At 42.0% G+C, this 12,814-nt stretch overlaps 1 long non-coding RNA gene across 3 annotated transcripts in view; it reads right to left on the bottom strand.

Moving 5' to 3' along the window:
• Positions 1 to 12,814, bottom strand: part of LOC112673700 (uncharacterized) — a 63,602-nt gene that overhangs the window by 37,994 nt on the left and 12,794 nt on the right. For 2 of the 3 annotated variants that reach the window (XR_003144982.3, XR_003144983.3), the window contains exons 2-4: positions 3,530 to 3,604; positions 2,315 to 2,415; positions 1,435 to 1,603 (exon numbers count right to left, since the gene is read on the bottom strand). This is a non-coding gene — a long non-coding RNA (uncharacterized LOC112673700). The remainder of the gene's footprint in view (positions 1 to 1,434; positions 1,604 to 2,314; positions 2,416 to 3,529; positions 3,605 to 12,814) is intronic. The other variant, XR_003144984.3, reaches the window with a different exon arrangement.

Below are 12,814 nucleotides of genomic sequence, written 5' to 3'. Positions count from 1 at the left end.
GTTTATAACCTGCTTTTCAACATCTGTTTTTGGGTTTTGACTTTTACTACAGTTGTGCATTTGTTGCTTGCTTGCTCCCAGCCCCCCCAATCTGGTTGCTGAGGAGGATCATCTGTTAGAGGGAAGGACTTGGAACTGGTGAGGCAGTGAGGGGCTCCAGCTTGGAACCTGGAAAGTAGCTACTCTCCCCAGATTGGGGGAACCAGCAAGCTAAAGGGGGAGATGCCAGAATTGGGGAAACCCAGCTCAGGTGCAAGCATGAGGGGTCCAGGGGCTGTGCCAGAGGTGGTCACTCAGGTTCAGGAGCCCTTACAAGGATCAGCAAGGTGGGCAGACCTCAGCCCTGGGGGCTCTGGGGTAGAACTGGAACTGGGGATCAGGGAACCCATGGAGGTAGGAATCAGCCTTAGGGCAGCAGGGTCCCCTCCCAGTCCTGGCATATCCCCTTTCATTTTACTAACTAGGTCCTAAAAAACAGATGTCCTTATAAAAATATCAAAAGGAAACCAATTCCCATTATATTAAGTGGGAAAAATTAAATACAGATTACCTCAAAACCCTCAATAAATTTCCTGAAATTTTACTAAGGTAAAGCTCCGTAAAATGTATGTATGACTTTTCTGTGTGTGTGTATGTATATACATATACACACACACACACACACGTATAAATGCATATACATATACATACACACACATACACATACATTTATGTTTTTTAAAACTACCATGTTAGGAGCTGGGTCACTTGGTTACTTTTCAACATTTCTCCATGTATTTCTAATCTACCCAATTTTTTTACTAAAGATTTTGTTTATTTATTTATTTTGATACAGAGAGAGAGAGAGCACAAGCAAGGGGAGTGGCACACAGAGGGACAGGGAGAAGCAGGTTCCCCTTTGAGCAGGAAGCCCGATGTGGGGCTCAATCCCAGGACACTGAGATCATGACCTGAGCCAAAGGCAGATGCTTAACCGACTGAACCACGCAGTCGCCCCTCTATCCATTTTTTAATTGGGATATAATGTGAAACTTTTTCTCCCAAATAATTTTGTTAAAATGTTCTAATGAGTTTGGGGGTCTAAATATAAATGGTTTCCTATATAAGCATTTGCCCCAACAACAGCATTGTTGTTGAGAGACACACCCACACTACCAGTTTGGGTATTATAACTAAGGGTCATTCTAGCGGGAGAACGTGAAGGAGGGAAATACTCTGCAGGATATGCATGAATACCTTGGAGGTTTCTCCTTACTTACAGCTCAAACCCCTCTTTGGCAACAGTCACATAGTAAACACGCCATCGTGGATGCCGTAATTGACATAAACTGTCCTCTATATAGGACATTTAGAATGTTTCCAATTTTTCACAACTGTAAACAAAGCTGCATTAAACATCTTTGTACAAACATCCTTACCCATTTGTCCAATTACCTCTTTGAGATGAATTAAATCCTTGAAATGAAATTGCTGGGCCAAAGGTTCTACAAATTTAAAATTTTGATCCATACTGCCAAATTGCCCTCCAGAAAGGTTGTACCAACTCCGCTACTTCTCCACTGCTGGAACAATGAACATGTATCACTGGGGCACGCTGGCCCACCTGGATGGAGAGGAGAATGGATGGCTTTGTTAACATAGCCTTTGGAAGCAGAGAGCTTCGTAATTCAGGTACCAATTACATTTGGAAATGAGATTAGCACATGGAATCTTCCCATTCATCTCTCTGGGAGTTTCAAGGTTCCGTTCCTGGGCAGATGAAACAATAAAACAAAACTGGTGAAATGAAGTCAATGTGGAGTCAGGACATTTACCCTGATAAATGCTTTCATTTAGGACAGACTTCCAGGGCTTGCTTTGCTCTGACTTGAAGGAACATCCATAGCACACTCAGGCCCCCGGTTGTTCCCCATGGGTGCCCCTTCCTCCCTAAATATACACACTGAGCCCATCAGCCCCCTTCTTAAAGTAAATCATGATGCCCCACCCAAAACATGTTCTTGAGAATGATGCCCGGCCTCCTAACCAAACAATTGCAGTTGTTCACTATGTAATAATAATGATGACATCAACAACAGTATAAAAGTTAGCACTTACATAATGGGAGAGTTACTGTTCAATAAATATGGAGTTTCAGTTTGGGGTGATAAGAAAGTTCTGCAGATGCATGGTGGTGATGGTTGCATAACACCGTGCATGTACTTAATGCCTTGGAACTGTACGCTTAAGGATGGTCCTTAATATAAAATGATAAATTTCATGTTATAGATATTTTACTACAACGTAGAAAAACAAAAACAAAAACCCAACTTACCAGTTTCTGGTCCAGCATGTAAGGAACTCGGAAGTCATCATCACTCTGTCCTAACAAGTGCAGAGCTGAAAGCACTGAAAAATCGACAACTCTTCTTGGATCTGTAAGAGAAATGAGATCCCAGGGCAGACTGCTGCCCCTAAAATTGGACAGACAGGCAGATACAGAGAATCACAACTCACTGAAGCTGAAACCTCCATGGGAACCAGTGTACACATAGGCAGACCTGAGGAGTTGTAGGAGGCTCAGTGTGAGTAAGGCTGAGAGATAAAACCTCTAGGGGCCCCCAGTCATGGGGAACCCCCAGAATTTTATGAGTTTTTCCTTCAGGAGCTTGACCAGGTTTTCGCAGTGAATATTGGAATTTCAGTGAAATTGGGAGGAAAATCCCTTTATGCCTCTCTGCCAGGGCAAGAGGAAATATGCCAAAGCACTCTGTCCTTCTTACCAATGCCTACCCTCAGGAGAAACTATTTTACCAGAGTTTAATCTCTTGGGATTTTATCAGAGCCTAACTGACTTAGGGGAAGAAAATACCCAGCTTCAGCATTCTCCACCCATCTTGTCCTACCTACAGGAGGGAGAAACTGAGAAATGCTTGTGAAGTCCACAGCCCAGACACACAACCTCATGAGAAGACTGAGACCTAATCACAGGACTATAGCATGCTTGTCTCCCTTATTTGCTACCACCATACCACTAAAGGCCCATTTCCCAAAGTTTCTTTGATCCAGCCTGGCTTTCAACAACAACAAAAATCACAAGGCATACTAAAAGGCAAAAACACAGTTTGAAGAGACAGAGAAAACATCAGAACCAGATTTAGAGATAGCAGGATGTTGAAATGATCAGACTGGGAATTTCAAATTAACTATGATTACCATACTAAAGGCGCTCATGGAAAAAGTAGACCACATGTGAGAACAGACAGGCAATGTGAGCAGAGAGATGGACATTCTTACGAAGATGAAAAAAAAATGTTAGAGATTAAAAATCCTGTAACAGAAACAAAGGGTGTCTGCCTTCCATCAAGACATGTAACATGAAGAATTCTTCAGATAGAGCATCGGAGTTCAGGTGCAGGGTGGCTTCCAAATAATAATGTCTGTTCCATATATTGTGGGGGTTAGGGTTGCACCAACTTAGACACTTCACACCCTTCTCCTGGAAGATACTAGCACCTGGTGCTGAATCAGAGCAACACCTTGACCTCACCTTCCCTTTCCCAAGTTCAGGTTCAAGTTCACAGTATCCAGAAGAGCCTCAGTAAACCCAGCCCTGGTAGGTAACCTAAGGATAAAGGCAAAAAGAGTTTTAGTGATTGCCCTGTCTTCCCCTTTTTTTTTCCAGTCATTTCACTCTGCCTTCCACTAAGCTTTGAAATGTAATTCAGGGGCCTGGGCTTATTTACTCCCAAGCATCTGTCCAGTCCAGCTCTCAGCCCAATTAGCAAGTACTTTATCCTGAGACTGGGCAAGCAGGTGCTGCTGGGAGATTATTACTCAGCTCTCTAACCAGGGCATTGGGAGAAAAGGGGCTTTTGCCTCCAGAGGCAGCAGACGTATCCCTCTTAAGGAGATGAGGGAGGTGTACAGAAGCTTGGGGAAGCACCGAGAGAGTCACCCCACCCCAGACAGGAGGCTGGGGGGGGTCAGGGAAGACCCCCCCCTAGAAAACCAGTATTTCAAAAGAGTCTGGAAGGAGTGAGAATTCACTCTACTGACAAGGGAAGGATTCTCTAGTCAAAGTACCTGTGTGTACAGAGCTCAAAGGTGTGAGAAGGCAAAAATATACCCAGGAGATAAGCCCAGGGTGAGAGCTTAGAAATCTAGTCAATGAGTGGCTCATCCTTTAATGCATCTCAGACATTCCCCCTCTCTCTGAGAATCTGATACGTTCATTCTACCCCAGTCATGAGCTCATATGCACACCTACACAGAAACTAGCTCCCACTGTCAAGGACAGCGGGGATCTCAGGTTAAGGATTATTTCCATAAGTCGACTCTTCAGTAGCAGATGTCGAAATATGCCTGGAGAAGTCCAAAGTGGCAATTGCAGCAAAGCATTGCCTTACCCCCTGCATCCTACAAAACCTGGTTCTGCCAATTCTAGAACCTTCCAGGATGCTGGGGTGAATGGGCTGTCCATCAGTATATGCCCCACCTTAGGCGGGATGGTTGACCCTCCTCCACTCTACCAAACCTTCTGTCATTCCCCAAAACAGATTCTGCCTTTATTTATTGTGTCTCACAGTTAGAGATGTCTCCTGGTCTCAGCAAAGATGGAAAGGGTGTTTGCATGTTCTTATTACTTGAAGTGGATTCAATGACAAGAGAACAAGATAGAAAACCAGGCCAACCTTGAATGTAGTTCATTAACACTACTGAACTGCACACTCACACATGGTAAAGATGGTACACATGTTAGGTGTTTTTTTTTTTTTACCACAATTAAAAACAAAAACAAAACCTAGCCATATTATTTTTGTTAAGATTTTATTTATTTATTCATGAGAGACACAGAGAGAGAGGCAGAGACACAGGCAGAGGGAGAAGCAGGCTCCCCACTGGGAGCCTGATGCAAGACTCCATCCCAGAACCCGTGGATCACAACCCAAGCCAAAGACAGATGCTCAACCACTGAGCCGCCCAGGCATCCCCAAAACCTAGCTATTCTAAAACCAGAAATCTCCTCATTGAGTTTTTGGGGAATCCCTATGGATGTTGAAAACCATACACGAGAAGCCATTTCCTTGAAAACCTATTTACAGTAGAACATGAATACTTTGATTCCTTCTATACAATTTATTGAGACAATTACTGGGAATACCTATGACAGTGGTTCTCAAAAGTATGTTCTCCAGACCAGCAGCATCAGCATCACCTGGAAGCATGTAAGAAATGCAAATCCTCCCATCTCAATAAAAAGAAATGCAGATCCCCAGGCCTTACCCCAGACCTACTGAATCAGAAGTTCTGTGACATGTGTTTTAAAGCCCTTCATGCCTAAATATTGAGTATCAGCTTCGTGACAGCTGATACATAAAGTCTGAGAACCACTCATCTAGAGCAATGTGGGGAAAAAAAGAATGAAACCAATATAGGCTGAACATCAAAGGAATGGTCTAACTTCTTAACATAAATAAAACATAAAGGAAATAATGAAACAAGAAGAGAAAGTAATTTATTGGGTGCCTATCCTGTCTCAGGTACCATCCTTGCCAGTTTAGCTACTTATTTAATCCTCACAGTTTCCTTGAAAAGAATTATTCTCTCCATTTTACAGGTAAGAAAACTGAGGCTTAGGAAAAGTAAGTAACTTAGCTAATTAAGAAGGATTTCATTTTTTTTTAAGTTTTTATTTATTTATTCATGAGAGACACACAGAGAGAGGCAGAGACACAGGCAGAGGGAGAAGCCAGCTCCTCACAGGGAGCCCGATAGGGACTTCGTCCCAGATCCTGGGATCATACCCTGAGCCCAAGGCAGACACTCAACTGCTGAGCCCCTCAGGCATCCCTTAAGAAGCATTTCAACCATGGTCTGCCAAACTCTTTAGGTCCTTTTCTTTGTTGTCTTCATCACTGAGACTATCACTGGCTATGGAAGACAGAGAAAAGAAAAGGTTTCTTCTCTGCTTGGTAAAATCCTATTCATCCTCCAAAGCAGAACTCAAATGTCACCTCCCCTGGAAAGTCTTCAAGAACTGCCTCACTCAAAATTAACCTTTCTACAGCACTTTGCACGTACCTCTCTTGGAGTACCTCATATACCTTACTATAGAAGTTCTCAAATCTTTGGTCCAGGGTCCCTTAGAAATTATTGACATTTAAAGGCAAATGAACCTTGACCTAAACCTCACAGCTTATGCAAAAATTAACTCACAATTTTTCATCAAAAAAAAAGATTAGTTGTAAAATGTAATACTACACAATTTTTTTAAAAGATCCATTTATTTGACAGAGAGAGGGGCAGGGGCATGGGGGGTGGGGCTGGAATTCTCAAATAGACTCTCCACTGAGCAGGAGCCTAATGCAGGACTCAATCCCAGGACCCAGAGGCCATGCTCCCAGCCCAAATCAAGAATTGGCTGCTCAACTGACTGACCCAGCCAGGCACCCCAACACTATATAACTTCTGGGGGGAAATTTTTTTAAATCTTTGTGATCTAGGGCTGGGTGAAAAGTTCTTAGTAAAAGCATGATTTATAAAAAAATAATAATAATAAATTGGATAGTGCAAAATGAAAATCTTTTGCTCCAAGAAAGGACCTGTAAAAAGGACAAAACACTGGGAGAAAATATTTGCAAACCACATATCTGACAAAGGACTGGTATCAAGAATACATAAAGAGTGCTCCAAACCCAAAAATGAGAACAAACAATCCAATTAGAAAATGGGCAAAGATCATGAATAGGCATTGCACTGAAAAGGATATAGCAAGTAAGCACATAAAAATATTTTCAACATCATTAGCCATCAGGAAATGTGAATTCAAATCATCATGAGATATTACTACACAACTATCAGAATAGCTAAGATAAAATATAGTGATAACAGCAAATGCTGGTGGAGATGCAGAGAAACTAGATCACTTATAATTTGGAATGTAAAATGATACAGCCACTCAAGAAAAAAAAAGTGATGATTTCTTACAAAATGAAATATGTTTACTGTGCTACCCAGCGATTGTATTTGGGAGCATTTACCCCAGACAAGTAAAAACTTCTGTTCATTCAAAAACCTGTACATGAATGCTCATAGCAACTTTATTTGCAATAGCCAGAAATCAGAAACAGTCCTTCCATAGGGGAACTGTTCAGTAAACTGTGGTACATCTACATCATGGAACACTACTCAGCAATAGCAAGGGGTACATTCTGGATACACACAACACCTTGGATGGATCTCAACGGAATTATGCTGAGTGAGAAAGCCAATCTCAAGAGGTTACATAAGGCATTATTCCATTTATAGAACATTCTTGATGACAAAATTGTAGAGAGGGAGAACAGGGGCCAGAGAGGAGAGAGGGAGGTGGCTGTAGGGACAAGAGGGTAGTAGGAAAGAACCCTGTGATGGAATCGTTAGACATCTTGACTGTGGTGGCGGTCACACAAATCTATGCATGGGATAAAGTGGTGTAAATTAAACACAGACACACATAAAATGGGTAGAATCTGGATAAGGAAGTTGGATTGTATCACTGCCAATCTCCTGGTTGTACTAAAGTTACACTGTACTAAAGTTACACAGGATGTTCACCATCAGGGGAAAGTGGGTTAAGAGTATACAGACTCTGTCATCTTTCTCCCCCCCGCCCCCCACCCTTTTGAACCTACAATGATCTCAGAGTGAAAAATTTTTTTAAAAGTATTGAGGGCTGCAGAGAGATTTTGTTTATGTGGGCTATATTCATTGGTATTTTCTATCTCATAAATTAAAATGGAGATTTTTTTTTTTAGGTATTTGTTATCTTTAAAACCATGATAAGCTCATTTTCGTGTTAATATAGACAAATCATTTTTTATGAAATGAATTTTTTGAAAAATAGTGAGAGGAGTGACACTTTCACAAATTTACAAATTCTCTTTAATGTCTGGCTTCACAGACAACCGATTCTCCTGTCTGCTTCTGCATTATAATATGTTGTGATAACAGACATCATGCAGTCTCTGGAAAATTCTACTGTACACACATGAAAAATTAAGAGTGAATAGGGCAAATAATGTCTTAGTGTTATTATGAAATTAGTTTTGGCCTCATGGATCCCCTCAAGGGTCTCAGGGTGATCTAGGTGTCCTGGGACCACACTTTAGAAATTCTTGTATTATTGTGATCATTCTTTCATACATTTGCACCTGCACTTAGTGAGCGAAGACAGGGAGAGCACCTTTTTCATCTTTGTATTCCAAGCACCTTATACAGTGCCTGGCAAAAAGCTGATACCCAATAAATATTTGATGAACCAATGGAATATTAACAACTTGTTAGCCCTTGGAGAGAGCAAGAGAGCACAAGAGAGATCACCAATCTGATTGACAATATATGCTTTAGACTTTTTAGTTCTGAGTCAGAATAAAGGTCAGAGTGTTCTGGCATAGCTTGGTCCGAAAGAACAAACATTGTTCTGAGAAACCAGGAGGCTCCCGGGACATGAAACATAGGTTTGCAATGACTGAGTGGCCTTTTGAAAAAGGTCTCGCTGTGTCACAATTTCTCGCAAGTCTTGACCTTGAGACCTCTCCACACCATTCAGAACAAACATGGGGAGATGGGGGCTTCATGGGTTGGGCAGAAACATAATGAATTCTTTCCCCTGCTCTATTATCTTCCTACACCTAACCCCTGAGGTCATCCCTAAAGCACTTACTGATGGCCAGTCTCAACCTACTTGGTCCACAGTCATTCTGGGAAGGGAAAAACAGTTCTAACCACCGTTCCAGATCACAAATTGGTTCTCATTTCTCATCCAAAGAATTCACCAAAGAACAATTTAGCAGGGAGTACAGAAAAACGCAGAAGCTTAGAGTTGCCACTGAAAAATGTTCATTAGAATCCACTGTGCGTCAGACAGTGAGCCAGACCTGTGGAATATTCCACCATGACAAAGCTCATGCCCCCTCTTCACCCCAAGTCAAGGACGGGGTGTGTGTGTGTGTGTGTGTGTGTGTGTGTGTGTGTGTGACTTGACACTATGCTTGCCAGCAACCAGAGCTCTGAGGTGGAGAGAGAAATCAGGGATCCCTGAGTGGTTTGGCGGTTTAGTGCCTGCCTTCAACCCAGGGCGTGATCCTAGAGTCCCAGGATCGAGTTCCACGTCGGGCTCCCTGCATGGAACCTGCTTCTCCTCTGCCTCTCTCTCTCTCTCTGTCTCTCATAAATAAATAAAATTTTTTAAAAAGGAAAGAAAGAAAGAGAGAGAAATCATCTCTCCTAGGACCAGGGAAAGGAGGTGCATTTGATTTTGTCCTTAAAAGGAAGGAGAGGGCTGTTGCCAGGCAGATGGAGGATCAGCACACCTGAAGGTAGTGTATTAGGGAAGATAGTTGTTTTACACAGACCTCAAGTGACACTGGGCTAATGGAAGTTTCTTTCTTTTATTACAGTCTAGGCTTAAGTGGTCTAGGGCCCCCCCACCCCTGTGGTAACCCTATAGTGTCAGGGACCCAGGCCCCTTCCCTCCTGATGCTCCACCATACCTGAGGCCTGGCCTTTGTCTATTTGCCTGGTTACAAACCATCATGTCTGTATTCCAGCGTCAGGAGACATGTTCTTTCCTTTTGAGGGCACAAGAGGAAGTTGCATGCTTCACTTCTGCTCAAATCCCATGGGCTAGAACACAGTTGCAAGGGAGGCTACAAAATGGGATTTCAAAAATGGTAGCTTCCATTGCTTTATGGAGGGCAACTAGGGGTTTCTACTCCCCAAGCACAGAGGTGAGAAAGTATAAGGAGGTTTGAGGAGCGAGTAGCTAGGTATGTCTAGAAGTCATGGGAGGGAAAAGTAAAGGTGAGTTAGGAGTATATGATGAAGAGAGGCCACTTCATTCTGTAAGACACTGGTGCCCAAACTGGAGCACCCATCACCATCACTTGGTGGTTGGCTGAAGCCAGAATGCTGAGCCCCACCTCCAGGGAGTCTGATTCAGCCTGTTGATGGTGGGCCCAAAAATGCACATTGCTAATCAGGTCCCAGGTGCTACCGGTGCTGCTGATCTAGGAACTTTGGGAAATGGCGGGGGGAGGGGGTCATAGAAAGTTTTAAAGAGAAGGATGAGATGATGAGGTCTGTATTTCAGAAAACTGATTCTATTCAGCGATCATGAACGAGCTGTACTGAAAGCCTCCCAGAGCACTAGAGCTTCTCACCCTCTTGATCCTTAGTGTTCCTGAGAAATTTCATGCTAGAAAAACAGGGAAGATAAAGAGCCTGCAAAGCAGAATTCGCAGAACTCCATTGCTTAAGGGATGCTCCCTGCTTCCTGGCAGGGCTAAGGGCATCTGTATCAACCTGGACCCACCAGTTCTTTGCATTGTGTGCAGAAGCCTGCATATGGGTGAGGGTAGGCAAGCTCCTTTCCTCCCTGGATCTGGGTTTTTCCACCAATAATAATTATGACAATCATTTACCTATCCAGGTGCCAAGGACTGTCAGATGTCACAGATCAAAAAGTTGGACAACGTCCCGAGGCTATGGGGACTCACTGACCCACTGCGCTGTGGGTTGGAGAGTAAATTGGCACTCCCTGTGAAGAGCAATTGGACAATCAAATCAGAATGTAAGGTGGCCATGGCCTTTCACCCAAGAGCTCCATTTCTAGGAAATAAGCCTAGATATACTCATGTTTATGTGCAAAAGACAAGTTGTTCAATGCCCATTGTTCATACTGGCAAGAGATAGGAAACAACTTAAAAGTCACCCACAGAGGGCTAGTTAAATAAACCATGGGGCATCCACAAATGGAATAATGGGCAGTCCTAAAAAATAACAAGCTAGATCTATATGAGCCTGTTTATCCATCATAGATGGTGAGGATGAGGATAAGGATGAGGATGATGGCTAGAGATAGAGATAGATAGATGTATGTCTGTCTATCTCCCTTTCTCATATAAATATGATACATATATGGCTAGGGGCAAAATCATGTCATACTATGTTGTCATTTAAAAAAATATACATGTGTCAAGAAGAAAGATCATATATACACACACACACGCCTCTATACACGGATATATGTTTACATATCTCTGGAAGGATTTGGAGAAATAAGTTGCCTTTCAGAATAGAAATTGGAATCGAGGTCCTGGTTGAGAAAGAAACTTACTTCTCACTCACTGTAGCATTTGTTTGTTTTCAACTCTTAGTATGCATTATTTATTTAAATAAATATACAAGCAATGCCATGTGCTTTACAAGCTTTATCTCACTACATCTTCAGAATAACCTAGAAGGGAAGTGCTCTTACTATTCCCAAGGCACGGGGAGATTCAATCATTTGGGGGAGGGATGTGGGGTAGGAAGGAGCCTTGATTTGTAAGGTTTGCCAGTTCCTATGGGGTAGCTACTCCCACCATGGCTAATTTCAAGCTGCCAATGTGATATCACTGAGCAAAGCTGGGAAGAGATGCACATGATCAGCTCTCCTGGGCCCAGAGGAACCAGCTCCAGCACATACCTGTAAAAGACCTTGCACTCCCCAGAAAGGCACTACTGACTTCCCACTTCAAACCTGAAACTGTTGCCTTTCAAGAGCAAAACAAATGCAAGGAAATATATCACTTTAGGACCTAAGAGCAGCAGCTTCCGGGGATCTTTAGACATAGATGCTGGAGCATTTATTTATAACATAAATAACCTGCCTTGTTCTGCAGTGGATTTGAAACAGAAACCCAGAAATTAAAATTAAGCATCTGGGTTTTATATTTGCAAATTGCTCTGCCATTCTCTTTATGAAATACTGCACACAGCTATACAAGCAGAAGGCAATAAAAGAATAATAAATTAATCAGTGTTAGCATTCTGTCAACACAGCCCCACAGACCTACCAGGGCCAGCCATCTATATTAGGAAGTTGGTTTAGAAACTTTTCCAGTGCTTTAATGGGAGAGGTGGGGGTGAGAGGACCAGATACACTTGGATTTGAGTTATGTTCTAGCTCTGCCATCTGCTAGGCACTTTGGGTAAGTCACCCTACCTTCTGAGTTTCAATTTACACATGTGTTAAGTGAGGATAGTGGCACCATGTGGATTTGCACAGACAGGTTCACCATGTTTAACAGGTGAGGTTAACAGATGCTATATACCTGGACATAAGACAGAGTGTTTTTCCCTAAAAAAATCACCCCACAGCATAAAGTGAGAGTTGCCTTATATTTAAGTTCTTACAAAAGCTGACAGAATATTACATATTCCCTAGGCTCTCAATTACTTGATTTTAAGCAACAAAGTATTCTTTGAGGAAGACCAGTTTATAGAAGTCACCCCATAGAAGTCGTCTCAGAAAAAAAAAGTAAAAAAATTTTAATACGGACATAGTTATTCTACTGGGGTCTGGCTTCATACCCTGTATAATGAGGCAAGCTTTCTACAGATGACTTTAAAAGCAACAAATTAAATGCTAGGATGTTGTGATCGCAAATATAAACCAATAGGACAAACCAAAAAACAATAGTGTCCTAAGATTAAGTGAATCGGGACTTTGAGGTTAAAATCTTTTAGCGAGAGAATCAATACAGGTTCAAAAAGTGCTGCATCACACACTATTTCAATAGGAGTGAAATTTATGTGATCTAGAAAGTGAGCTGGGTGATTCAGAGACCATCCTCAGTAATAATAACGATCCTGTAATCAAAGACACATGGGAAAAGAAGGAATAAAATTGTTTTGTAAAAATGTGAGAGCAGAAAAAACCAGTACTTCTCACTGAAGATATTATTCATTAATATATAATACATTTAAATATTATTTAAACAATAGATTAATCTTGAAAGTATATATA

Source organism: Canis lupus, chromosome 24 (genome assembly GCF_003254725.2).
Source record: "Canis lupus dingo isolate Sandy chromosome 24, ASM325472v2, whole genome shotgun sequence".
In the NCBI taxonomy this organism is placed as follows: domain Eukaryota; kingdom Metazoa; phylum Chordata; class Mammalia; order Carnivora; family Canidae; genus Canis; species Canis lupus.
Note: the sequence above shows the minus strand (reverse complement) of the source record. Positions and strands in the feature narration are given on the sequence as shown.